This window comes from Somniosus microcephalus, chromosome 10 (genome assembly GCF_052327205.1).
Source record: "Somniosus microcephalus isolate GS21.2 chromosome 10, FLI_Smic_1.0, whole genome shotgun sequence".
Taxonomy (NCBI): Eukaryota; Metazoa; Chordata; class Chondrichthyes; order Squaliformes; family Somniosidae; genus Somniosus; species Somniosus microcephalus.
In genome coordinates this window covers 125,831,193-125,859,089 of record NC_140996.1, presented here as the reverse complement: position 1 = coordinate 125,859,089, position 27,897 = coordinate 125,831,193, and the positions used below count along the sequence as shown (strand labels likewise).

Genomic DNA, 27,897 nt, shown 5'->3' with positions numbered 1-27,897 from the left:
AGTTACAGTATAGATTAATTTTCCTAATGACATTGTGAAAGTGAGTATAATGTTTCCACAATAAGACCAGCAAGGCTGCCAGTTTGTATTCTGTTGAGAGGCTAGTTTAAATTTCCCCGATGGTGAAAAAAGTAACTTTGCTTCGGGTGTGGAGTGGGGGGGGGGGGGGGAGATTTATAAACTGTTTCCAATTTTTTAAAATATGTGTGTCCACTTAAATTAATGTTGAATTATAGAAAGATATTTCATCAACCTGGGCTGTGTAAGGAATTTGGATCAAATTGCCTAAATGGCCCTATCATCTCAAACTTTGCTCCCATACTTGATGGATGATGTCATTCCAGCAACAAATAAATATTTTCCACAACCAATTTGTTTATTGGGCAGGAAGAAGGGGTTGTTTGCTAATTTTCCTCTCAAATAGATATTTATTTCAGTGAAGTCAGTGTTGCAATTCATTTTTACACTTTTGAAGTTTTAATGCGAGTCATTTGTAGATTGAACCCCATTAGACTTAAACTTATTTGCATGGATAATGAAGTATTGTATTCCATTAACAAATGTTACATTTAAAATTGAAAGTGGACAGGTTTCTCTGATGGGATTTCTGTGTATTATCATTAGTGCTGTAAGGTATGTTACTTCTGAACAATGTCAAACTACACAGTTTTTAAAAATATTTTTATTTTCTTCCTTTAACACATTATGCATCTTAGCAACCAGAAGGATGTTCTGGAAACACACTCTCAGTGGTGTTCTATAAGTAATGTATGAGATGATCATAAAGTTATCCAGTTTTTCTTCAATTATTGTGTGGAATTGCCTGGTCTGCTACTTGAACCTTTTCTACTCTGGCACAGTTGATTGGTAACTGCAGATTTGCTCATGATGTCACGCAATGTAAGCAGGCAGTATAACTGACCCCTTCTCTCCCCTATAGTTTAGGAGGTGCATTAGATGATACTGACCTTACGTTTTGGTATTGTATTCTGCTCTATTAATTGCTCAAATCCCAAAGTAAAATATTTGTTAATAGCATGATCTTAACATTTGAATGGCAGGTGATTATAATTGTGTTCCTCTGCTTGAGGCTTTCCTGAAAGGTATCTATTTGTCAACAATTTCACACATTTTCTTTAAAAGAAATAATTTCCTTAATTTTTATACAGTCTTCACTTCAAACTACCTCTTTAGATCCTCCATCGAGCACCATGCACCATTCCCTTGCCAAGCCCCTATGATTTGACTTGATTACTGTGCAAAACATGGGTGTGGGTTGGCATTTGATTTTTTTGTTGTTGAATTTTTAAAGCACTTAAAACATTAAGGTGACTGCATAGAGAAATAGGTTGGCACACTGTTATTTCACCTCTGGGTCCTAATTGATGTGGTGGATGTCTTACATCTTTGCTAGCTGTAGGATTGCTACACAAAGTGAGTTTGGGCTGTCTCAATCCACTGCTGAGAAATGCAGGACTTTTTAGCAGCTGTTGGTATTATTAAAATACAAGTTTAATAAGATAAAGAAAGAGAGAACTGTTGCCTGAATCTCAGTATTGTAAACAATCCACAGCCAGGATGGCAAAAAGAGAGAGAGATACAATTCAGAATGAAAAGGAAGTGAGAGCACAAAAATTGAGACAAAGAAGGAGTGAATAGAGACAGAAAACAGGAGCAGACTGTTCCCCAATTTATTTTTCTCCTTGTTGCTGCACTGCACCTTTTCTGAGGGTGGCTGCAGACCTAATCCCAGGCTTCAGTTAGAGTCATTGTATAATCAACCAGCCGGATTGTTGGTGCCATTGACTTTGCACACCCATGCAAAAGACCATCTCATGTAAATTTCCTGGACTTACGCAAAATATGCATTGGTGTAGACTTGCACTCTAAACTGTAGCCACAGCACGGCAGAGTCACCTGATATTGCTGTAACTGAAACTTTGGGAGTTTGATTGTAATTTTTTTTAAGTTCTTAGTAAGACCTGTACTATATTTAAGGAAAATGCTGTCAGGATTCAAGATTCAAGATTATTTTATTGCCATATGTAACTGGTACAATGGAATGCTTACTCTCCACTCACTCCCACAATATAAGTATAAATATAACAAGCAAAAGTAAAAACAAGTATAAATATAGAAACAATAAGCAAATAAGTATAACAATGACAGTCCAAGTTGCAGGATATGATGAAAGGTGCAAAAAGCCTCTATTACCACTGGAAGTAAAATAATAAGTATATGGTAGTATAAGTATCTATATATATAAAAGAGCTCTTCTGTCTGTCCCGATGTCTGTCCCGATATCTGTCCGTTCTTTATACGTTTGAAAGTTACAGAGCGTACCGACGCGCGCGTCGCCTCAAAAGAAAGCTTGCGATTCCGGACCGGTCATAGGTGTATTTACGTTTCGGCCGGACAAAAATCCCGCCCGCGGTATCCCAAAAACGTTCAGCGTTCCGCTCATTAGCATCTCATTAGCGACCGTGTGACGTCGAGGTCGACCAATCGGACGGCGGGTTCCTTCCTACAGTTGAGTGTCGAGTGACTCGACGATTGACCAATCCTACGCTTCGGTGACCTGACCGGTCAACCAATCGGTGCGTGTGTGGGCGGGCCTTATCCTTCTGAACCGAGGTGAGTGGCCGCCATCTTGATTTTTCACAATTTTTTCCCCCACACTTTCTGTGTGTTAGGGAACTAAGGTAAATATTTTAATGATGTGTTAGGGAATTAAATAACAATTTAATAGGGGGGGGGAGAGCCTCAGGAAATCGCGGGGGGGGGAGAGCCTCGGGAAATCGCGGGGGGGGGGAGAGCCTCGGGAAATCGCGGGGGGGGGAGAGCCTCGGGAAATTGCGGGGCAGGGAGAGCCTCGGGAAATCGCGGGGGGGAGAGCCTTGGGAAATCGCGGGGGGGGGAGAGCCTCGGGAAATCGCGGGGGGGCGGGGGAGAGCCTCGGGAAATCGCGGGGGGGGGCGAGCCTCGGGAAATCGCGGGGGGCTCGCGCCGCCCGCACTGACCGCGCATGCGCCGCCCGCACTGACCGCGCATGCGCCGCCCGCCCGCCCACAGCGGCTGTCCATCAGCCACGCGATACGCGGCGGACCTCAGCTCCGGACCTCAGGCGCTAGGCAGGGGGAGGGGCCGGAGAGAGGGACAGAGGGGAGCGGGGGAGGGGAGGGGGTGGGGTAGGGTAGGTGTGGGGGTGGGGGAGGGAGACGGGAGGGGAGGGAAGGAGGGGAGGGAGAGAGGGGAGGGGAGGGAGGGATAGGACAGGGAGAGGACATGACAGGGAGAGGGGGCACACACAGGGGCAGGGAGACCAAGCGCCCCCTCGGGAAATCGCGGGGGGGTGAGCCTCGGGAAATCGCGGGGGGGGGGGGAGAGCCTCGGGAAATCGCGGGGGGGGGCGAGCCTCGGGAAATCGCGGGGGGCTCGCGCCGCCCGCACTGACCGCGCATGCGCCGCCCGCACTGACCGCGCATGCGCCGCCCACACTGACCGCCCACAGCGGCCGTCCATCAGCCGCGCGATACGCGGGGGACCTCAGCTCCAGACCTCAGGCGCTAGGCAGGGGGAGGGACAGAGGGGAGTGGGGGAGCGGGGGAGTGGGCGAGGGGAGGGAGGGAGGGAGACAGGGGAGGGTAGGGAGGGAGAGGAGGGGAGGGAGAGGAGGGGAGGGGAGGGAGGGATAGGACAGGGAGAGGACATGACAGGGAGAGGGGGGGACACACAGGGGCAGGGAGACCAAGCGCCCTAAAATTGCCCTCGCAACGCGGGGCTCCCCAGCTAGTAATATATAAATAAGTATAAGTTAAAATGCAGTGTGCAGTGTACAAATGAGTTATAAGTTATATAAGTTATAAGTTAAGGTTGAAGTACAAGAGTCCTATGTGCACACAGTCCAGTGATCAAGAATGTTCTCGTGCGCTCACGGTTCATGTAATATACAGTTCCAGGGTGGGGGGGAGAATGTGACTATGATATGTGGGCAGTGCGGTTAGCAGTTCAGTAGGCGCACTGCCTGTGGGTAGAAACTGTTCCTGAACCTGCTGGTCCTGGTTCGGATGCTGCGGTACCGATGGCCGGACCGCAGGAGGGAGAACAGTTCGTGCCCAGGGTGATTGGGGTCCTGGATGATGGAGTGGGCCTTGTTCCGACACCTGGTCTGGAAGATCTTCTCGATGGACGGAAGCGCACACCCGATGATCTTTTCTGCCGTCCTCACAACCCTCTGGATGGCTTTCCTGTCCTGTGCAGTGGTGTTACCATATCACACATTGACACCACCCGTCAGGACGCTCTCTATGGTGCCGCGGTAAACATAGAAACATAGAAGATAGGAGCAGGAGTAGGCCATTTGGCCCTTCGAGCCTGCTCCGCCATTGAATGAGATCATGGCTGATCATCCAAATTCAGTACCCTGTCCCTGCCTTCTCCCCATATCACTTGATCCCTTTAGCCTCAAGAAATATATCCAACTCTTTCTTGAATATATTTAATGAACTGGCCTCTACTGCCTTCTGTGGCAGAGAATTCCACAGGTTCACCACTCTCTGGGTGAAGAAATTCCTCCTCATTTCAGTCCTAAACGGCTTACCCCTTATCCTTAGACTATGACCCCTGGTTCTGGACTCCCCGGCCGTCAGAAACATCCTTTCTGCATCTAGTCTGTCCAGACCTGACAGAATTTTATAGGTTTCGATGAGATCCCCTCTCAATCTTCTAAACTCCAGTGAGTATAAGCCCAATTGACACAATCTCTCCTCGTACGTCATTCCTGCCATCCCAGGTATCAGCCTGGTGAATCTTCGCTGCACTCCCTCCATGGCAAGAACGTCCTTCCTCAGGTAAGGCGACCAAAACTGCACACAATACTCAAGGTGCGGTCTCACCAAGGCCCTGTACAACTGCAGCAAGACATCCTTGTTCTTGTACTCGAACCCTCTTGCTACGAAGGCCAACATACCATTTGCCTTCTTAACCGCCTGCTGCACCTGCATGCTTACCTTCAGCGACTGGTGCAAAGAACACCCAGGTCTCTTTGCACTTCCCCTTCTCCCAATCTATTGCCATTCAAATAATAATCTGCCTTCCTGTTTTTGCCACCAACGTGGATAACCTCACATTTATCCACATTATAGTGCATTTGCCATGTTTCTGCCCAATCACCCAACCTGTCCAAATCGTACTGGAGTTTCTTGACATCCTCCTCACAGCATACCCTCCCACCCAGCTTTGTGTCGTCTGCAAATTTGGAGATATTACATCCAATTCCCTCGTCCAGATCATTAATATATATTGTTAACAGCTGGGGTTCTAGGACCAATCCTTGCGGTACCCACTAGTCACTGCCTGTCACTCGGAAAACGACCCGTTTATTCCAACTCTTTGCTTTCTGTCCGCCAACCAGTTCTCTATCCACGTCAATACCTTGCCCCCAATCCCATGTGCCTTAATTTTGCACGCTAACCTCTTATGTGGGACCCTTTCGAAAGCCTTCTGAAAGTCCAAATACAGCACATCCACTGGTTCTCCCTTATCTATTTTACCAGTTACATCCTCAAAAAATTCCAGTAGATTAGTCAAGCATGATTTACCTTTTGTAAATCCATGTTGACTTTGTCCGATCCTGTCACTGCTTTCCAAGTGCTCTGCTATTACATCTTTTATAATGGACTCCAGCATTTTCCCCACTACCGATGTCAGGCTTACCGGTCTATAATTCCCCGCTTTTTCTCTGCCACCTTTTTTGAATAGTGGGGTAACATTAGCTACCCTCCAATCCATGGGTACTGTTCCAGAGTCCATCGAGTTCTGGAAGATGACCAGCAATGCATCTAATATTTCTAGGGCCACTTCCTTAAGTACCCTGGGATGTAGATTATCAGGCCCTGGGGATTTATCGGCCTTCAGTCCCATCAATTTTCCTAACACCATTTCCCTACAAGTACTGATTTCTTTCAGTTCCACCCTTTCATCAGACCCTATGTTCCGCGGTATTTCTGAGAGATTATTTGTGTCCTCCTTTGTGAAGACAGAACCAAAATATGTATTTAATTGGTCTGCCATTTCTTTGCTCCCCATTATAAATTCCCCCGATTCTGACTGCAAGGGACCTACGCTTGACTTCACCAATCTTTTTCTCTTTACATATCTATAAAAGCTTTTACAGTCAGTTTTTATGTTCCCTGCAAGCTTACTCTCATATTCTATTTTCCCTTTCTTAATTAATCCCTTTGTCCTCCTTTGTTGAATCCTAAACTGCTCCCAATCCTCAGGATTATTGCTTTTTCTGGCCAATTTATATGTCCTCTCCTTGGATCTTAAGCTATCCCTAATTTCCCTTGTTAGCCACGGTTGAGTCACCTTTTTTGTTTCATTTTTATGCCAAACTGGGATGAACAACTTCTGTAGTTCATCCATTCGGTCTTTGAATGTTTGCCATTGCCTATCCACCGTCAACCCTTTGAGTACCATTCCCCAATCAATCCTACCCAACTCGCTCCTCAGAGCATCGTAGTTTCCTTTATTTAAATTGAGGACCCTAGTTTCTGAGTCAAGTACTTCATTCTCCATCTTAATGAAGAATTTGATCATATTATTATCGCTCCGACCCAAGGGGCCTCGTACAACAAGATTGCTAATTAATCCTTTCTCGTTACATAATACCCAGTCTAAGATGGCCTGATCTTTGGTTGGTTCCTTGACATATTGGTCCAGGAAACCATCCCGTAAACACTCCAGGAATTCCTCCTCCACAGTATTGTTACTAATTTGGTTAGCCCAATCTATATGTAGATTAAAGTCACCCATGATGACTGCTGTGCCCTTATTGCACGCTTCTTTAATTTCCCTTTTAATGCCATCCCCAACCTCCGCCTTACTGTTTGGAGGTCTATATACCACTCCCACTAATGTTTTTTTCCCCTTAGTATAACTCAATTCTACCCATACAGATTCCACCTCACCAGAGCTAATATGCTTCATTACAATTGTGTTAATTCCTTCTTTAACCAGTAATGCTACCCCACCTCCCTTTCCTTTTTGCCTATCTTTCCTGAATATCGAATACCCCTGGATGTTGAGTTCCCAGTCTTGGCCGTCCTTGAGCCACATTTCCGTAATCCCAACCAAATCATATTCGTTTACCTCTATTTGCGCAGCCAATTCATCCACCTTATTACAAATGCTCCTCGCATTAAGACACAAAGCCTTCAGGCTTGTTTTTTTAACGCTCTTAGACCTATTAGAATTATTATTTACTGTGGCCACGTTTGGTTTAAACCGTTGATTTCTCTGACTGCCACTTCTGTTTTTCTCCTTCCTATCTTTTGCTTTTATCCTTGTTTCCCTTTCCTCTGTCTCCCTGGTCAGGTTCCCAAACCCCTTCCATTTTAGTTTAAACCCTCCCCCACAGCACTAGCAAACACTCCCTCTAGGACATCGGTTCCAGCCCTGCCCAGGTGCAGACTGTCCGGTTTGAACTGGTCCCACCTCCCCCAGAACTGGTTCCAATGTCCCAGGAACTTGAATCCCTCCCGCTGGCACCATTCCTCTAGCCACGTATTCATCTGAAGTATCCTTCTATTTCTACTCTGACTAGCACGTGGCACTGGTAGTCATCCTGAGATTACTACCTTTGAGGTCCTGTTTTTTAATTTACCTCCTAACTCCCTATATTCCGCTTTTAGGACCTCATCCCGCTTTTTACCTATATCGTTGGTGCCTATATGCACCACGACAACTGGCTGTTCACCCTCCCCTTCCAAGATGTTCTGCAGCCGCTCGGAGACATCCTTGACCCTTGCACCAGGGAGGCAACACACCATCCTGGAGTCTCGTTTGCGGCCGCAGAAACGCCTATCTGTTCCCCTTACAATTGAATCCTCTATCACTATAGCTCTACCACTCTTTTTCCTCCCATTCTGTGCAGCAGAGCCACCCCTGGTGCCAGGAAGTTGGCTGCTGCTGCCTTCCTCTGATAAGCCATCCCCCCCAACAGTACTCAAAGTGGTATATCTGTTGGAGAGGGGGATGGCCACAGGGGACCCCTGCACTACCTGCCTGCGCCTAGTACTCTGCCTGTTGGTCACCCGTTCCCTTTCTTCCTGTCCAACCTCTACCTACGGTGTGTCCAACTCCGTAAACGTGCTATTCACGATTTCCCGAGCATCGTGAACGTTCCAGTATGCCTTCAATCGCAGCTCCAGTGCCGCAATGCGGTCTGTCAGTAGTTGCAGCTGCAGTTCACAAGCCACTGTGTGCTTATGCCGCATTTCCTCAGGCACCGTAGAGGGTAGAGGTGCTGGTGTTCCTTCTTCAGCATGGCCTCAGTATTGTGGTTCCAGGCCAGGTCATCGGAGATCTGCAGTCCCAGGAATCGAAAGCAACTGACGACTTCCACTGGTGTCCCGTCTATGCTGATGGGGCGGTGGTTCCCTCGGTGGCTCCTGAAGTCCACGATGAGCTCCTTAGTCTTGCCAACGTTCAGGGCAAGGTTGTTGTCATTGCACCATCTCATCAGCTGGACTATCTCATCTCTGTACTCCGTCTCATCGTCGTTGCTTATCAGGGCAATTACTGTGGTGTCGTCGGCAAACTTGATGATCCGGTTGTTACTGTGTATGGCTGTACAGTCATGTGTAAACAGAGAGTACAGCCAAGGACTGAGGCAGCAGCCTTGTGGCGCTCCGGTGTTGAGGACCAGAGTGGATGAGGTGTTGTTCCCTATTAGGACTAGACAACTGGAATGGCCTTGCACTGGGTATACCCATATACTGCAGCATAATGGCAGAGGAAGAGGAACAATAGAGGCAAGAGGTTCAGAGAGTGAGGTGCCATGCCAGAAGACAGCAGTCCCTATTTCTCCTCTTGATGGTGCTTCATCTGCATTTTATATTATACCTTTTTTCTACGTTCTGGCATAGTCAAATGAGCTCTGCAGGAAATTATAGCATAAGTTTTCGGCGCAGAAACCAATTTTTTTGCAAATGTAATCCAGGAAATTCCGTCCTGACATACTTCTTCCGCTCCCTGTGCAGGAGTGCTTGACTTCCACTCTAACTGCATATGGCAGCACAATGCGGTCAGGAGCTCCCTGTGAGTGCAATGCCTCAGCACAGATAGACTTGCTGCTCTGCGGTGCCTCATGTTGTTAAGCAGGGGAGGGAGGTTGTCTATCATTTGAAGTTACATGCAAAGTTACAAATTCTGCTATAGCCCTCCCAATGGCTTTGTTAAAAGGACAGCGTGTTACTGAGCTGTACGGACCAGGCTGAATTCTTCCCTTGTTACCTGATCTCATCAGGTTGATAATAGGGGTGTTAATTACTTTTGATTTGCGTACTGAAAAAAAGTTTTGGATGAAAAGTGTTCACCTGCAAATAATCCCAGGAGATGCCAGGGGCTGTGTGATAAATTGTGACCATCTTTCTGCTGATGTTGTCTTAGTGTGGGTTTAATATTGGTAGAGACTTTGGTATCATAATTGTAAATGAGGTTGTACAGATGGTTTTTCGATTTTAGTTTCTCTGCATTTAGAGGCACATAAATGCTATTTGGAGCTGCTTAATGGAAACATTTGGACAAGGAGTATTTTTCTTGTCACATGTTTTCCCATTAAGAGAGGCATTGAGAGGCACCACCTGTATACAAATTAATTTCTGTATGAATAGAAGTTCAGATTGTCAGGTTTCTAGCGGGGCTGTAGTGTTTCATGCTATTTCCAGCTACCTAATGCATATGTTGAATATGTTTTGCTGTGATGAACTTACACCTAAGTTTAACCTGTTGAAAGAGCAAGTATATTTAGTTGTCCAGTATCCTGAGTGCTGGGCATTGGTTTCAGTACTATTTAAATCCATCAGTAAAGCTAACGGGAGGTGGGAGAAAATATAAGAATGTTTTTCATGAAATTTATTTCTTTGATTTATGAAGCAAAGTTGTTTTTCTTCAAGTAAATTAATATATTATAGCTAATTTGTTTATTTGAAGCAATTGCTGTATTAAATGGAAGCCAGTTACCATACAGCAAGCTGGTGCAGCAACACAGTAATTTGTATCTTAAAAGTAGTTGCAAATTTGCATTTATGGTTTGCATAGTACTTGGTGCAGAACTTCTGTTGCATGATGTATATTTTGCAATGGTAATAAAAAATTTAAATAAGGTCCATTTAAAAAATATATGTGCCCAATTTATTTTCCGTACAGCTTTTCCCAGTTCTGATGAATGGTCATCGACCTGCAACGTTAACTCTGTTTCTCTCTCCACAGATGCTACCTGACCTGCTGAGGATTTCCAGAAATTTCTGTTTTTTATTTCAGATTTCCAGTATCTGCTATATTTTGCTTTTGTATATAAATGCAAGTCTGTCTTTCTCTCTCTCTCTCTCTCTCTCTCTCTTTCTTTCTCTCTCTCTCTCTCGCACACATTCTCTTTTTCTCTTTCTTTTTCTCTTTCTCTCTTTTTCTCTCTTTCTCTCTTTCTCTCTTCCTCTTTTTCTCTTTCTTTTTCTCTTTCTTCCTCTCTTCCTCTTTTTCTTTTTCTCTTTCTCTCTCTCTTTCTCTCACTAATTTCCACAAAGTGTATTTTTTGCCTGACGATAAAAGGGAAAGTATGTGATAGGTGGAGGGCAGAGTAATTAAATAACAAAAGGGATGATGGTGCAATGCAAAAGTGGGTAGTACTGGGACAAGTAAATAAATAAAAGATGGAGAGAGGTGTAAATTATTACAGCAGAATCTTTACCACCGCCTGCTGTCTGAAAAAATGGGAGGTTATGATCTAAAGTTGTTGAACTCAGTGTTGAGGCCTGAAGGTTTCAAAGTGCCTAATCTAAAGATGAGGTGCTTTTCCGTGAGCTTCCATTGAGCTTCATTGGAACAGTATAGGAGACTGAGGGCAGAGTGGTAGTGGGATGGAGAATTAAAGCAGCAAGCAATTGGAAGCTCAGTGTCATGCTTACGGACTGAATGGAGGTGTTCCGCAAAGCCATAACCCAATCTGCGTTTGGTCTTCCCAATGTAGAGGAAGACTGCATTGTGAGAAGCGAATACTGTATACAGACTACAATATACTATGTTGGAAGAAGTACAAGTAAATCGCTGTTTCACCTGGAAGGAGTGTTTAGGGCCCTGATCGGTGGGAAGCGAGGAAGTGAATGGGCAGGTGTTGCATCTCCTGTGCTTACATGGGAAGGTGCCAGGCGAAGGGAAGCGGGTGATGAAAGAGTGGACCAGGATGGTCCGGAGGGAAGCTGTTGATTTTGGACAGCTTGGGGACTTGTCTAGAGGTACCGACCTTGGAATATCTATTACTAACTAGGCACGTCTGAAGCACCATCTCTTGTTAAAATCACTGAATTGATTCCAGGGTATACATTGGTTCAAATGCCAGGTCACCACAAGGCTGAAAATATGCTGCTAAGAGAGATTGTAGTTTTTTTCCGAGAGAAAACACGATCCCTAGTTTATCACTTTCCTTTTTAAAAAAAAAATACCAGCAGTGTATAAGACTACTAATAAAGACTATTTCCATTATAACGGCTAGGGTGGTCTTAATGCTACCTTGCTCGTGATCAAACAGCAATCATTGCTTTTGTAGTCACTCTCTGTGAAATAATACATTTACTACAGCCTACTGTGAAGTCTAGCCTGCTGTTTCTCTAATCAATTTTTGAAATTATGAAATAAATGTTCTTTACTTTGTGGGTTTTATACATGGTTTTTCCCACTTTGAACTGAACTGTGTGTAGAAATTTTAGTGCATTAAATTTCTATCAGTCAGTTGTACAGAAGATTGCCAAGTAAAACGCGGCTCTACTGAAACAAATGGGGATCTGGAGATTGCACCAGGTTAGCTTGGGGGACTGGGGGGAAGCACTCCTGCTCCTCCTGGCCCACAAGCAGTGCTGGAAAAGCACTTCCCTGCTGGATCCGGCACTTCTCACCTTTTAGCTGTCGGGTTTCCTGTGCTCTGGGCCTGCAGTTGTGAAATCCACAGCCTCATGAACATATTATAATTACTGACCCGCCTCTCGAGAGCAGGTTACTCGCCCACCCCGGTTAAATAAAACGCGGCGAGTTGGAGTCAAGTTTGCCATTTTGAAGAATCCCGGGGACTTAAAATTCCCCCCAATTTTTCAGGTAGATGACCTTTCATCAAAATTGGACTATTCAGTGGCTTTATTGTTTCTTTGTTTGTTGTTTTGCATTTGGCACTCCCGGGGAGAAGAGAAATTGACATTTTGCAAGCGTTCTGATTGCAGTCTGATAAAACAGGTCAGATTTCGATAGGTTTTTGACATTTCAGCATTGTTTAACATCCAGGTCTACATAGAATTTCCAGCACAGAAACAGGCCGTATGGCCCAACTGGTCTATGTCAGTGTTTATATTCCACACGAGCCTCCTCCCACTCTTAATTACCTCTTCCTACCCTATCCTGCGGTGTATCTTTATCCCCTTCTCCCTCATGTTTGCATCAACCCTTCCCTTAAATGCATCAATACTATCTGCCTCAGCCACTCCACGTGGCAGTGAGTTCCACATTCTTGTCACTTTAAAGACATTCCTCCCAATGCTTTATTTGATTTGTTAGTGGCTATCGTATATTTATGTCCCTTTGCTCAGGACTCGTACACAATGGGAAACGGTTTCTCCACATCCACTCTGACCAACACCTTCATAATTTGTAAAGACCTCTGTCAGCTCTCTTAGCCTTCTCTTCTCTTTTCCAGAGAAACGAAGCCCGGCCTGCACAATCTTCCCTGATAGTGGGGGAATCGGCGATGCAGGCAACTATCAACATCCTGGGGGATCACCATTAACCAGAAACTTAACTGGACCAGCCACATAAATACTGTGGCAACAAGAGCAGGTCAGAGGCTAGGTAATCTGCGGCAAGTGTCTCGCCTCCTGACCCCCCAAAGCCTTTCAACCATCTACAAGGCACAAGTAAGGAGTGTGATGGAATACTCTCCACTTGCCTGGATGAGTGCAGCTCCAACAACACTCAAGAAGCTCGACACCATCCAGGACAAAGCAGCCCGCTTGATTGGCACCCCATCCACCACATTAAACATTCACTCCCTCCACCATCGGTGTACTGTGGCTGCAGTGTGTACCATCTACAAGATGCACTGCAGCAACTCACCAAGGCTTCTTCGGCAGCTCCTCCCAAACCCACGACCTCTTCCACCTAGAAGGACAAGGGCAGCAGGCACATGGGAACACCACCACCTCCAAGTTCCCCTCCAAGTCACACACCATCCTGACATAGAAGTATATCGCCGATCCTTCATCGTCGCTGGGTCAAAATTCTGGAACTCCCTACCTAACAGCACTGTGGGAGTACCTTCACCACACGGACTGCAGAGGTTCAAGAAGGCGGCTCACCACTTTAAAGTCCGCGCCTCAATAATACACGGACTTCGGGAGAACAGTTTAACAGGTACTTTACTGAACAGGAGGCAGCGTCAGACTGAAAATACAGAAGCCTGCTAGGGCCTTTTATACAGGGGTGGTCACTGCCGGTACTGCAGTCTAAGACCAGTTATTCCCTTAAAGGTACATACACAACAATTCCTCCCCTTTTAGATAAACAGTACATAACATTCATGTAACAACTAAATAATAACTAATTACAATTATAATTTTCTCACTAATATATACATCAACTGAAATAGTCATTTATAAGTTCAGTCTTTGAGGAGGCTTCCTGATCCTGACTGGATAGCGCCTTTCTTGAGTATCCTGTTCTGGCGGTGGAGTCAATTCTGGCTCATTGTCATTGATTGGTTCGTCAGCTTCCAATACCCCTGCTTCTGAGGTAGACGCAATCTGTACTTCAGGTTCATTACCAGGTGCACATGCTTGTGGTATAGGTTTGGCTTGTTCCTGTGACTCTAGAATCTGGTCAGCATGGCATCTCACGATGCTCTCTCCAACGTCCACTGTGTACATTAGTGGTCCCTGCTGTGTGCATATCGTTCCTGGCTGCCATTTTTCTGTTCGGTAGTCGCGGGCCAAGACTGGTTGCCCTATCTTGAAGCTCCTGGTTGGCTTCTCATTTATGTGCTGGAACTGCTTATCCTCAACATCTCGTCTTATGTTTGGTTTGAGCAAATCCAAGCGACATCTTAGTCTCCGGTTGAAAAACAGTACGGCTGGAGTTTGGTTGGTTACTGCATGTGTCGCATTCCGGTAAGCAAACAAGAAGTTATCCACCTTGTGTTGCAGTGGTATGTCGTCATTATACATTGCCTTTATGGCCTTTTTAAAGGTCTGAACAAACCTCTCAGCCAATCCATTTGTGGCTGGATGATATGGGGCGGATGTGTAATGTTTCACCCCATTATTCTTCAGGAACCTCCGGAAATCCTCAGACACAAACTGTGGGCCATTGTCGGAACAAATCTGTTCTGGCAACCCATTCCTGGCGAAGATGGTCCTTAGGACTGCAATAGTTTTCTCCGTGGTGGTGGAGGACATTTTAATGACCTCTGGCCATTTCGAATGGGCGTCCACAGCGATTAGAAACATTGAGTCCATAAATGGACCAGCGAAATCAATGTGTACCCATTGCCATGGAGATGAGGGCCACTCCCATGGATATGGTGGTGGAGCGTTTTGGACCCTCTGGCATCCTGTGCATCTCTTGGTCATATCCTCGATTTCTTTATCGATTCCCGGCCACCACACAAACGCCCTGGCTAGGCTCTTCATTTTTACCCCTCCCAGATGACCCTCGTGAAGCTCATTGAGCACTCTATCTCTCAACTTGGGTGGAATTACCACTCGGGATCCACACATCAAGGTTCCCCGGCACACTGACAGCTGTTCTCTCCTTGGCGAGAATGCTGGCAACAGTGAGTCGCCATATGCTGGCCATCCCTTCACCGTCAAATCATAGACCCGAGAGTGTGTCGGGTCATTTCGGGTTTCCTTCTCAATACTTGCGTTTGTAACAGGCAAACATTCGACTATGGTCGCATGGAACATCTCCACAGGGTCCGCTGCAGGTGCTTCTTCCGCCATAGGCAACGGTAGGCGCAACAGCCCATCAGCGTTTCCATGTTGCTTCGTACCTTTGTACTCTATGTCATACTTATGTGCCCCTAGAAAAAGTGACCATCTTTGCAGCCGTTGCGCCATCATCACCGGAACGCCCTTCTTTGGGTTAAAAATTGAGACCAGGGGTTGATGATCAGTCAGTAGGGTGAATTTCTGCCCGTGCAGATAGTGATTGAACTTCTTCACCCCCCACACCAGGCTGAGGGCCTCCCTGTCAATCTGGGCGTAGTTACGCTCGGCTGAGGTTAGCGAGCGCGATGCAAAGGCTATTGGCCTCTCTGAACCACCACGGAATTTGTGTGACAGCACCGCTCCAATGCCGTAAGGTGACGCATCACATGCCAACCGAATCGGCAGTGTTGGGTTGTAGTGAGCCAATACTTCTTTTGAAGTGATTTGGCATTTACATTCCTGAAAGGCACGCTTACACTCATCACTCCATTTCCATGTTACACCAGTTTGAAGCAGGGCATTCAGTGGGTGCAGAATTGTGGATAAATTCGGCAAGAACTTATGGTAGTAGTTCGCCAACCCGAGGAACGACTCAGTTGCGACACATTTTCTGGTGCTGGAGCCTTGACTCCAGCCTCAATCTTGTCCGGCGACTTATGCAACCCTTCCTCATCAATCATGTGGCCACAATACGAGATTCGTCTCCTGAAGAACTCGCATTTGGGACGGTTGGCTCGTAGCCCATATTCCTGCAATCTCGTGAGCACCTGTTCCAGGTTGGCTAGGTGTTCATTGTCATTTTCGCCCGTAACCAGGATGTCGTCCAAATAACACTGGGTCCCCGGGATCCCTTGCAGGACTTGTTCCATTACCCTCTGCCAAATAGCCGGGGCCGATGCTACCCCGAATACCAGTCGATTATACTGGTAAAGGCCTTTGTGAGTGTTTATCGTGAGGTATTTCCTAGATGCTTCTTCCGCCTCCATTTGTAGATATGCTTGAGCCAGGTCAATCTTCGTAAAACGTTTCCCTCCAGATAGTGAGGCGAAAATATCTTCTATCCGCGGAAGCGGATACTGTACTGTGTGCAGGACTGGGTTCACAGTCACCTTGAAGTCCCCGCAGATGCGAACCTTCCTTGGCTCCCCAGGCGTGCTGCTCAATGCTTTCTTCATTACAGGAACGATGGGTGTGGCCCACTCGCTCCACTCCACCTTAGACAGCACCCCCGAACGCTCCAGACTCTCCAGTTCAGCTTCCACAGCTGGGCGGATCGCGTATGGCACCGGTCTGGCCTTGAAAAATGTTGGGGTTGCGTTATCCTCAATCTTTATGGTTGCCTTTACTCCTTTTAGAGTCCCAAGTCCTTGTTGGAACACCTCTTCTGCGTCAGATAGAATCTGTGACAGACGTCCAGGTGCGACGTCATCATCTTTTTTGTCAGTCACAGTTAGTGCCAGAATGGAATGCCAATCCAATTGTAGTTTTCGGATCCATTCACGTCCCAATAATGGTGGTCCTCCATCTCGTAGTATATACATGTATAGTTTCTGTGTTTCCTTTCCGTTATATTCAACTGGCACCCTTTTTTTCCTCTGGGGTAGACCTTTTGCCCCGTGTATGTCTTCAATACAATGGACGTGTCCTTTAAGGGTATGTGTGAGAATAGCCGCTCATAGTCTCGTCGATTCATGACAGTTAGGGCTGATCCTGTGTCCAATTCCATCTTTACTGGGGACCCTGCTATCATGAGGGTGACCCAAATGGTTCGGTGATCTTCCTTTGCGATCACGTTGTGTAACTTTAAACAACTTAGTCTCCTGCTCCCGGAGTCCTTATCACTCTCCTGATCTTCTGAACTACTATCTGTCAGTTTCTTTTCTTTCCTGTACTGTTCCTTAGTAGTTCTTGTCATGTTGGTCTTCTTTCCCGACCTGCAGACTCTTGCTATATGTCCCATTTTTCCGCATTGCCTGAATATTTTGTCTTTAAACCAGCAGTCCTTCTGCTCATGGGTTGTTCTGCCGCAGCGATAGCACTTTTCGGCTCCATACGCCATTTCGTTAGCGCTGTATTCTTGTGGTTTCTGTTGTATTTCCGCAGCTCCCCGTGCTGCTGCTTCGTAGGATACTGCCACGCTGAAAGCCTGTTCTAGCGTCAGGTCCTTTTTTGAAAGTAGTCGTTTCTGGGTTCCTTCAATCTGGAGCCTGCAGACAAACTTATCCCGTAAGGTGTCTGCCAGTCCTGCTCCAAACTGGCAGTGCTTCGATAACTTGCGTAGTTCCGTAAGATAGTCAGCATTGCTCTCATCTTTGTGCTGGTTTCTTTTATGGAACTTGAATCTTTCTGCTATCAGCAGTGGTGTAGGGCTTAGGTGTTCCTGTAAGATATGAACAATCTCCTCAAAACTTTTCTCCATTGGTTTAGCTGGGGTAATTAAATTCCGCAATAGGCCGTACATATTCGCACCCATCAGATTTAATAATACCGACGCCCTCTTTCCATCGGCCACCTCATTTGCCTTGCAGTACACTTCGATTCTTTCTACATACGTGGTCCAGTCTTCTACCTCGTTGTCGAAAGCAGTGATACTGCCACTTTTCGGCATCTTGGGCGATTTAAAATGGTGCCTCCCGTGCTTTTGCTTCTTCCCCCAATGGAATAAAATGGCGCCTCCCGCGCTTTTGCTTCTTCCCCAGCGGGATAAAATGGCGCCTCCCGCGCTTTTGCTTCTTCCCCTTACTGCCACGCTGCTCCTAGCGTTCTACGGGGTAATGGCGGCGCCCCGCAGCTTCGGCGCGTCTCGCTTTTCTTACCCCCCGTCTAGTTTCTCTCCGCTGTCCTGTTCTTGAGCACCGACCGCGCCCTGTGCGCTCCACCCTCTCTTGTTTCTTTTCCCGGCGACGCTGCGCGGCCCGTTTTGCAGAGCCGCTCGATCGAGCTTGAGCCCGCCGCAGTCTGGAAGGGTCAGCGCGCTACCTGCTACCAGCATGATTCGCTGGAACCACAGTCTCTCCTGCAATTCTCCGAACACCGATGGATTCTTTGGGCGGTTGCCCTCGGTCGACGCCCGTTGCTCAGACTACGACCTTCCAGGACCTTCCTTTCAGGCGAGATCCCCGTGAGATGATGCCACACTGCAGGTGAGTTCGAACTTACTCGTCGCCACTGTAAAGTCCGCGCCTCAATAATACACGGACTTTGGGAGAACAGTTTAGCAGGTACTTTACTGAACAGGAGGCAGCGTCAGACTGAAAATACAGAAGCCTGCTAGGGCCTTTTATACAGGGGTGGTCACTGCCGGTACTGCAGTCTAAGACCAGTTATTCCCTTAAAGGTACATACACAACAACCACCACCTTCTCAAGGGCAACTAGGGATGGGCAATAAATGCTGGCATTGCCAGCGACACCCTGATCCCATAAACAAATTTTTAAAAAAATCCTCTCAATTATGGGAATGTGCTTGTAAATCCTTTATGCAGTTTCCCCAGTGCCTCAATATCCTATTTGTAGTATGGAAATCAAAACTGCATGCAGTACTGCAAATGTAGTTTAACCAAGGTTCGATATAAACGTAATGTTACCTTATTGCTTTTGTAGTCCATTCCTCTAGAAACGAACACAAGCACTTTGTTTACAGTTGTGTTTTCATGATAATTGAAGTTTTGCATTTTTGAGAGTGAGTAGTTTTAAATATGGACTCATTTAAAGCTGCTTTCCCTCACAAGCAGGGGTAGTTTCGCTCAAAGATAATAATATTGATAATGGGGAACAAATGTTGGGTTCATAATTCAGTAGAGAACCAAGCTGAATACAAAATGTACATGGGGGAACTGAAAAACAAAATAAGAGGGGCCAAAGAGAGTGTATATGATAATAGATTAGTGGGTAACATAAAAGGGAACCCAAAAGTCTTTTATAAGCAAAGAAATAGTAAAAGGCTAGTCAAAGGAAGGGTGGGGTCGATTAGGGCCCAAAAGCAAGATGATCTTGTCTAGGCAGAGGGCACGGCTAAGGTACTAAAAATGTTTTAATATTAGTTGTTTATGGGATGTGGGCGTTGCTGGCAAGGCCAGCATTTATTGCCCATTCCTACTTGCCCTTGAGAATGTGGTGGTGAGCTGGCTTCTTGAATCGCTGCAGTCCGTGTGGTGATACTTCTTTGTAGCGGTTTGGTACAACTCTTGAGGGCTGTTAAGAGTCACACATAAGCCAGACCAGGTAAGAATGGCAGATTTCCTGCCCTAAAAGACATTGGTGAACCAGATGGGTTTTTATGACAATCCAGAAGCTTCATGGTCACCATTACTGATACTAGCTTTTTATTTAATTAGCTGAATTTAAATTCCCCAGCTGCCATGGTGGGATTTGTACTCTAGTCTCCAGATCATTAGTCCAGGACCTGAATTACTAGACCAGTAACATATCCACTATGCTATCGTTCCTGTTAAATGAGTACTTTGCATCTGTCTTCCCTAAAGAAGAGGGTGCTGCTAATTTCACAGTAAAGGAGGAGGTAGTAGAGAAATTGGGTAGGATAAAAATAGATGACGAGGAGGTACTTAAAAGGTTGGTAGTGCTTAAAGTAGCAAAGCCACCTGACCTGGATGGGATGCATTATTTGTTGCTGAGGGATGTAAGGGTGGAAATTGAGGAGGCTCTGGCCATAATCTTCAAATGTTCCTTGGATTGCAAATGTTACACCCTAGCTCAAAAATCGGAGAGGGATAAACCTGGCAATTATAGGCCAATCAGCCTAACGTTGGTGGTGGGGAAACTTTTAGAGATGTTAATCCGGGATAAAATGAATTGGTACCTGGAAAAATATGGGTTAATAAATGATGCCAGCGCTGATTTGTTAAAGGCAAATCGTGTTTGACTACTTGTTTGCGTTCTTTGATGAAGTAACGGAGAGGGTAGAAGAGGGTTGATTTTTTGTATATGGACTTTCAGAAGGCATTTGATAACATAGCACATAATAGACTTGTTAACAAAATTGAAGCCCGTAGGATTAAAGGGGCAGTGTCTGCATGGATACGAAATTGGCAAAGGGACAGAAAGTAGAGAGTAGTGGTGAATGGTTGTTTTTCAGACTGAAGGGAAGTGTGCAGTGCTGTCCCCTAGGCATGGTGTTGGGACCACTGCTCTTTTTGATATATTTTAATGACTGGGACTTGGGTATACAGGACATTAATTCAAAGTTTTCAGATGACACAAAGCTCGGAAATGTAGTGAAGTGAGGAGGATAGTAATCAACTTCAGGAAGACATCGACTGGCGAAATGGGCAGACACATGGCCGATGAAATTTAATGCAGAGAAGTGTGAAATGATTAATTTTGGTAGGAAGAATGAGGAGAGGCAATATAAACTAAATGGTACAATTTTAAAGTGCGTGCAGGAACAGAGAGACTTCTGGCTGTACGAACACCAGTCTTTGAGGGTGGCAGGACAGGTTGAGATGGTGGCTGTTAAAATGGCGTACAGAATCCTTGGCTTTATAAATGGAATCATAGAGTACAAACGCTAAACCTTTTATAAAGCACTGGTTAGGCCCCAGCTGGAGTACTGTGGCCAATTCCGGGCACCACACTTTAGGAAAGTTGTCAAGGCCTTGGAGCGGGTGCAGAGGAGATTTACTATCCGGGATGAAAAACTTCAGTTATGTGGAGAGACGAGAGAAACTGTGGTTGTTCTCTTGGAGTAGAGAGATTAAGGGGAGATTAGGTAGAGGTGTTCAAAATCTTGAAGATTTTTGATCGAGTAAATAAGAACAGTGGCAGAAGGGTCAGTAACCAGAGGACACAGATTTAAGGTCATTGGCAAAAGAATGAGAGGTGACATGAGGGGGAAAAAATCATGCAGTGAGTTTTTATAATCTGGAATGCACTGCCTGAAAGGATGGTAGAAGCAGATGCAATAATAACTTTCAAAAGGGAATTGGATAAATACTTGAAGGGAAAAAAATTGCTGGACTATGGAGAAATAGCTGGGGAGTGGGACTAATTGGATAGCTCTTTCAAAAAGCAGGCATAGGCACGATGGGCCACATGGCCTCCTTCTATGCTGTATCATTCTATGATCTGATTATTGTTGAATGATATTGATTTTTTTTTTCAAAAAGATACTACTGTAGTTTGATGAGTGTTGGAACTGAGTGATATACTCTCATATGACAAGGGAGAGTGTTTGACGCAATTGAACTGGCAGCTGTCTGTCCTGGCAGTTAGTAATAGAGATCAAGCCTACTTTTTACTTCATCAGAAACTGATTCATTTCGAGCTCTGTTCTGGCTCATGAATTGAGAAGTTAAATGTTGTATTTCCATTGCATGGCACATTTCAAAAGGCTTGTTAGATTAATTTTGATGTGAACATTCTGCCTATAAATTTTAAAAATATACTGGTTTTGCCCAAAGCAAAAAAAAATCTTGGAGTGCATCCAGCAGCATTTGAAAAGCTTCATGACATGAAGTAGCTTTGGGAGTAGTAAATTCTTTGTGTAAACACTACAGTCCTGTCCATTAGCTGCACTGTAGATTGTAAAGCAGGTGGCATTTGCTATGCTATGTAGCCTAAAAGCAGAAGAAGCATTAAGCAGCAAGGACTGTTTCAAGTATGCAGTTTTTAGAGTTTGGCTGAAAATCAATTAAATAAATAGGTAGGCAGTAGCTGTTGGCAGTCTGCATTATTTGACTATGGACTTTCAATTTTGAGAATATTGCTTGTTGCAACTGTGCTTCAGGTTCACATCATTGTGTTAGAAAACTAATTCCAAGGTTAAAATTATGATAAATTTAAATAAATTAACTTGGCAAAAACACAACTACTAAACTGAAAGCATTCAACGTTCAGTCAGATTGCACTTCACATGAATTTTGTTTATTCTTCTCTTCCCACTCCATTCAATTAATCATTCTGTAGCTGAGCGGTTGGGCATCCTGCTCCAGTTGTTTGATAATGCCAGTTTGTCACTGATTATGACAATGTACAAGTGGTTAAGGGTGACTTATTCTCTTGATTATACATTCTCTTCCCCCCCCCCCACCCCCCCCCCACCATTGAGATGTACCTGATTTCTGCTTCTGTCTTAATAGCAAGACTGAGATCAGGGAATCTGCACGTGAACTGTGTATTAATTTACTATGGCAGTGCAATCACACAACCTTCCCTTTTAAAAAAAAAAAATCTAAACCCATCCCTCAAGCTGTTTGCTACCTTCCTGATTAAGAGGAATATGCTACTCCTGCTCGTGAACCTGCTGTTGGGAAATGTTTGAGGGTACCGCAAGTTAAGCAACTCTAATTTTAATACTTCTTCCTAAATGTAGTAATACCTGGCCTTGACTTGGAATGGTCTGAGCTGGAATTGGAAACCTAACATGAATAATTGAAGAGGGCACTAGGATCCGACTGTAATTTATGACCAGCAACTGAAGAATGTACAGTGCTAATGCATGGATTGCTAAGAAGCAAGACATAGTATAGATTGACTCTTTCCAATTTTTTGTGAAAAACATGTCCTCCCTACCTACAGATGAAAAACTGGTCTCCACCCAGTATCTCCATAGTGCTACAACAGAAATCAGGTTCTCCATGCTGTGTGGAAACAGAGACATAAGCCTCTACTCTGACCATTTGGTGGCTTAGTACATTGGAGCTCCACCCATATATTTTTAAAATTACCTTTGAATTGCATAGCAACAGCTACAACCCGTAAGGGGCAGATGGAAAGACCATGGGTATGAAAGTCAGGTCTCCGAAGGATCAGTCCAATAAGAGCGAACAAAAATTTGGGAGAATGTCGCAAGAAAACATTGAGTAAATTTGGAAAATATTAACATGGAAGTAGAATGAGATTTTGGAGTGGGAAGAAGGTGTGGTGGGAGAAATTCAGAGTTCACCAGGGTGCCAACACCATCAGATCTAGTCCTGGAGGAGCTCCAAGGGTGAATTGTGAACAGTGAGACTAGCACAATCCTCCCACTTCATTCCTTTAGCTCAGTAATTCTAAAAGGGAGAATATGTGAATACATTTGGTCTGAGATAACTAAGCATAATATATAATTCTATCTAATTGAGCTACCTTCCATAATCACATTCTACACTGAGTGAGATGGCATTTCTGTCTGTCTCCAGAGTGCTACAAAGCAATTGTGTACCGCAGTCAGCTGAAGATCCATTCTAGAGTCTACTGGAGCTTTTACAGGCACACTCAAAATGAAGTGAAGTGGGTTGGGTGCAATAGAAATGCACCTGATTTCCTTAAGTGTCATAACCTAACATGACTAGACTAATGGACAGGTGCAGAAGATAGTGAGAGAGCTGACTCCTTTCCAACTTTTCCCATAACCTTTGGCTGATCTGTAACCTCAGGCCATCAATGATGCAACTCCATTGGTATGCAATAGATATGATGGAGAATTTCCCATTGTTCCTCTTGCAAGTTAGTTGAAAGCGAAGGCACTGCAGACAAAACAGCCTCAAGTTCCTCATCTGAAATTACAATTAAGATTAGCTACTCAAGTCTCCCAAATGAGACAAGTTCACCCTGTCCATGGAAATCAATATAGTTTAGAGATGTGAAATTAACCTCCTCAAATTAACCTAGCTTGAAATTAACCCATCCTCCACAGCTGAACCAATCATTAAAGATTCTAGCCTACACACCTACATGCAAACCTAATATAAGGCTTTCGACATGGGAACAAAATGGCAGTTTTGGAAATATCTTAAAATATACTCATTACCATTTCAGAAAATACTTTTTTTTCTGGAAAAAAAAATGATTGTTACCTTCTTAGCAAGTGGGATAACCGTCAAAGTTGCAAATCATAGCAACTATGCAAATCCATTAACACTGAAAGAAGAGATTGAATTTTAATTTGCCGAAATCATCATTAATGGGGCAGTAACGGCCTCACAATGAGGTTGATGGGCTTAATGCTCCGTTAATGCAGATGATCGACCTGCTCCCACTTTTACAGGGGTCTCCCACTGGCTGGCCAAACTGCCTGGTTCAGGCAGTAGACCCTTTTGAATATGCAAATTAATGTCCTATGATGTACATAAGAACATAAATAAGAGCAGGAGTAGGCCCTTCGAGCCTGCTCTGCCATTCAATGAGATCATGGCTGATCTTCTGCCTCAACTCCATTCACTGGCCCTATCGCCGTACCCCTTGATGCCCTTACTAGTCAGAAATCTATTGACTTCTGTTTTGAATATATCCAATGACTGAGCCTCCACAGCCCTCTGGGGTAGAGAATTCCAAAGATTCACCACCCTCTGTGTGAAGAAATGTCTTCTCATCTCAGTCCTGAATGGCCTCCCCTTTATCTTGAGGCTGTGGCCTCTGGTTCTAGACTCCCCAGCCAAGGGAAACATTCTCCCAGCATCCACCCTATCAAGCCCTGTAATAATTTTGTATGCTTCAATGAGATCCCCTCTCATTCTTCTGAATTCAAGAGAATACAGGCCTAGTTTACTCAATCTCTTCTCATACAACAGTCCCGCCATCCCAGGAATCAATCTCGCGAACCTTCATTGCCCTTCCTCCATGGCAATTATATCCTTCCTAGGTAAGGAGACCAAAATTGTACACAGTACTCCAGGTGTGGTCTCACCAAGGCCCTATATAATTGGAGTAAGACTTCTTTACTCCTGTACTCAAATCCTCTTGTAATGTAGGCCAGCATACCATTTGCCTTCCTAATGGCTTGCTGCACCTGCACATTCACTTTCAGTGACTCATGTACAAGGACATACAGAGGTCCACAGTTGTCATTTTAGGATATAACTGGCTTTATCTACATTAAATTTCTTGGTGACCAAAGAGGCCCTGAAGAAAAGGTAAGTTTTAAATTATTTTTGTGAGGCCGGGAGTAGCACGAGAGCACAAAAACAATCTGATCCGCTGCCACTCCGGCTTCGTCCGACTCTGCGATGCCAACCTCCAGCCCTCCTCAAACTTGCCAGAGGCCACCCGATATCTGGCCGCCCGATATCCGGAGCTACATCGGGGCTCCTGTTTGCCGTCCACAGCTCGCCGGTTCCATTTAAATGAGACCCATGGCTATGGCCACTTCGTCCCAGAATGGGCGGGCTGCTGGCACGCGCCATCAGTTAGCCGTCCAAAAGTTTAAAATCGACCCCAAGGAATTTGGGTGTGTCTGACAGAGTGAAGCAGGCAGATAGATGTTGTAGAATATGAAAATAGGGACATATGTTCTATACGACGACACTGGAATTGGATGAGTTGTAACCGTTGAGTGGACTGATGAGCTCTCCCAAAGTGTAAATGGAGATGGGATGAGATGGCCCATTTGATTTCCATCCATTTTAGAGATCTATGCCAAAAATGTGTGTTGCTATGTAGCCCAAAAATAATTGGGAAGCACCACCCACCATGATTAATTGAACATTGCACTAGTATATCTTATCTCTGGACCCCTTGCACTCCATATGAACTGTAGAGTTTCCAAATTCAGTTCTAAAAATGTGGAACTGGGGAATATGGAACGGGAACATTTTAAAATAAACAGTGGAGAATATTCTATTTTTTTAAAACTGACTGTGCCCAAAAGGAAAAGAGATGATACAGGAAACTTTCTGGTATCCGGCACTGACGGGACCGAGCTGGTGCTGTCCCATCAAAACTGTCGTAGAAACCAGCGCTAATGTTAAAACATACAGAGCTTCTAAGCTCTGTGTGAAGCAACAAACCCTGTTGCTTAGCAACAGCTTCAAAACAGTCGGCGTAGCTTGCAAGCGTCTCTGTAGCTAAGCAACAGCTTCAGCTAGACCTTGCAGAGCCACGACTGCAGAAAAAAAGCAACGAAAAGAAAAAAAACTTATCTGAACCGACTCCTGAATTTTGCCAGTGGATAGAGCTTTCCGGACATTTAACCTCCGGATAAACGAAAGTTTCCTGTACATCTATCTGTTCATGGCTTAACAAGCCATCCTAAATGTGAGGGCATAGTTAGCATGGTATAAGTATGCAGTACAACATAAGTACAATATAAATGATAAAAGAAAATTAGTAAGAAAAATAACAAATACTGAAGTGACCTGCAAACCCACGCCCTCAAAAACAAGATCCAGTCCAGTGAAATCCGAACGATTCCTGAATCACATGGGGTAAAGCCTTTCCCAAGATCACAGAACTTATAAAAGAAAATTGAAGGTTGATGCAAGTTTCTCCAAACCTCATGGCCTCAAGTCTGACCAAATTTCAGAATTTAGGAGGTTTTTTTAAACAGTTGGGACTTTGGCCCATAATTTGCTGTCAAAATAACAGCAAGGCTTAATGGCACTCGCCGTTAATTATGCACAAATGGTGCAGCAACTTCAGGCAAGGGCAGATGCGGGGTTAAATGTGGAAATCCAAAAGTTGCTATCCGAGATGTGCCATTCTGCTGCTAGCTTCGCGAAAATGACATCTCGCTGTCTGCATCACCATTGAAATGCATTGAATGGCGTAAAGTTGATGTATTTGCACGTATTTAGATACAAACTAAACTCGCCACAGTAAGGCTTGTCCATTCCAGTCTAAGTACGCTTTTACCGACGCAGTATGTGTTAATTCCTACCAGTCAGGAGCTCTGGCACTGAAAGTGAACTATTACAGGGTTGGAGTCTCATTCCAATTGGTTTTAATTGTTGGAGATTTTTAAAAAATTGCTTTCTGTTATTATTTTTCTCTCTTAATCCAGTCTTTCTTCCCCCCTCTCTATTTCTCTTTCTGTACCTGATTTAGCATTGAATTCACCCTCTCTAATTTACACTTCCTTCTCGGTCCTTGTGCTGTTAATTTCACAATCCTTCAGTCTGATTGGTTAAAGAGATACACAGTTGCTTGTCCTGTTCACTCAGGTCCCAGATGCCCTGTTTCCCTCACTGCCATGTTATCAGCTCGTACTTTCAGCAACTTGCCACACACACAATTTAAAAACCTAACCTGCAAGGGCAAGTCTAACTAATGACAGACACGTTAGATTCTCTCCTACAGCAAATTATGGCCCATTATCAGAGTACCTTGCACAAATAAAATGTGAACAAGGTGGATTAATTTGGATACCAGAATATAGTGCCTCGTATTTCAGTTATTCTTCCCAATTATCCAAAATGTTAATGGTTAAAACCTTGTGCATAATGCCACCTCATTGCACAGCCCATTAAATTTTCTTTCTCTTGTTATTTGTATTTCATTTTTTTTACTGATTTTGTTTTAGTTATGTTGTACCTGTCATTGTTTCTGTGACTAGATCATCTAAGCATCTGGGCCTGGAGAATCATTAACCTACAGAGCGCTTGGCATGATGATAGCACATCCAAAGCCATACAGTCCACTTCATTTAGTGGAAAGTAGCTTTCAGGCACGTCTTTGCTCCTGACTTATACAAGCCTATGGTGATGAGGCCAAATTGTTTGACCCCAACTGCTACCTCAGGAAATCATTGAATTGGAATTTTTCTATAGAAGTTTCATCTGTACATTTTTTTTTAACCAAAATCCTAAATAATGTACCAAAATATATTCTTTAAAAAAATAAGATTGACGTTCTTTTATATTAAAAAGCAATTGCTCCTTGAAGTATGTTTTATATCCTTTGTTTCTTTTCCAGGTCACTTGCCATCGAGCGTCCTAGTCTATCTGAGAGTGAGACCAACCTGAATGTATTCATGATGGTCATCAAATCCTAATCTGTGCTGGTAGGTGCAAATAAAATGGGTTAAACTGGACAGAGACTCATTTCTTCCCTTCCATCCTCTCTTTAGTCTTTTAGGTGTTCCATCTAATTGCCTAGCTGTAAAATAGCATGACAAAGTGGTAGGCAGGTTGGAGTGGTTGACAGTACTAGGGCTTAAA

At 44.6% G+C, this 27,897-nt stretch overlaps 1 protein-coding gene across 3 annotated transcripts in view; it reads left to right on the top strand.

Moving 5' to 3' along the window:
• The window catches only part of LOC147111685 (protocadherin Fat 3-like), a 1,117,094-nt gene that overhangs the window by 177,004 nt on the left and 912,193 nt on the right, over positions 1 to 27,897 (top strand). For all 3 annotated transcript variants that reach the window (XM_085998792.1, XM_085998793.1, XM_085998790.1), the window contains exon 2: positions 27,653 to 27,740. The gene's annotated coding sequence lies outside the window, so the exon portion shown is untranslated. The remainder of the gene's footprint in view (positions 1 to 27,652; positions 27,741 to 27,897) is intronic.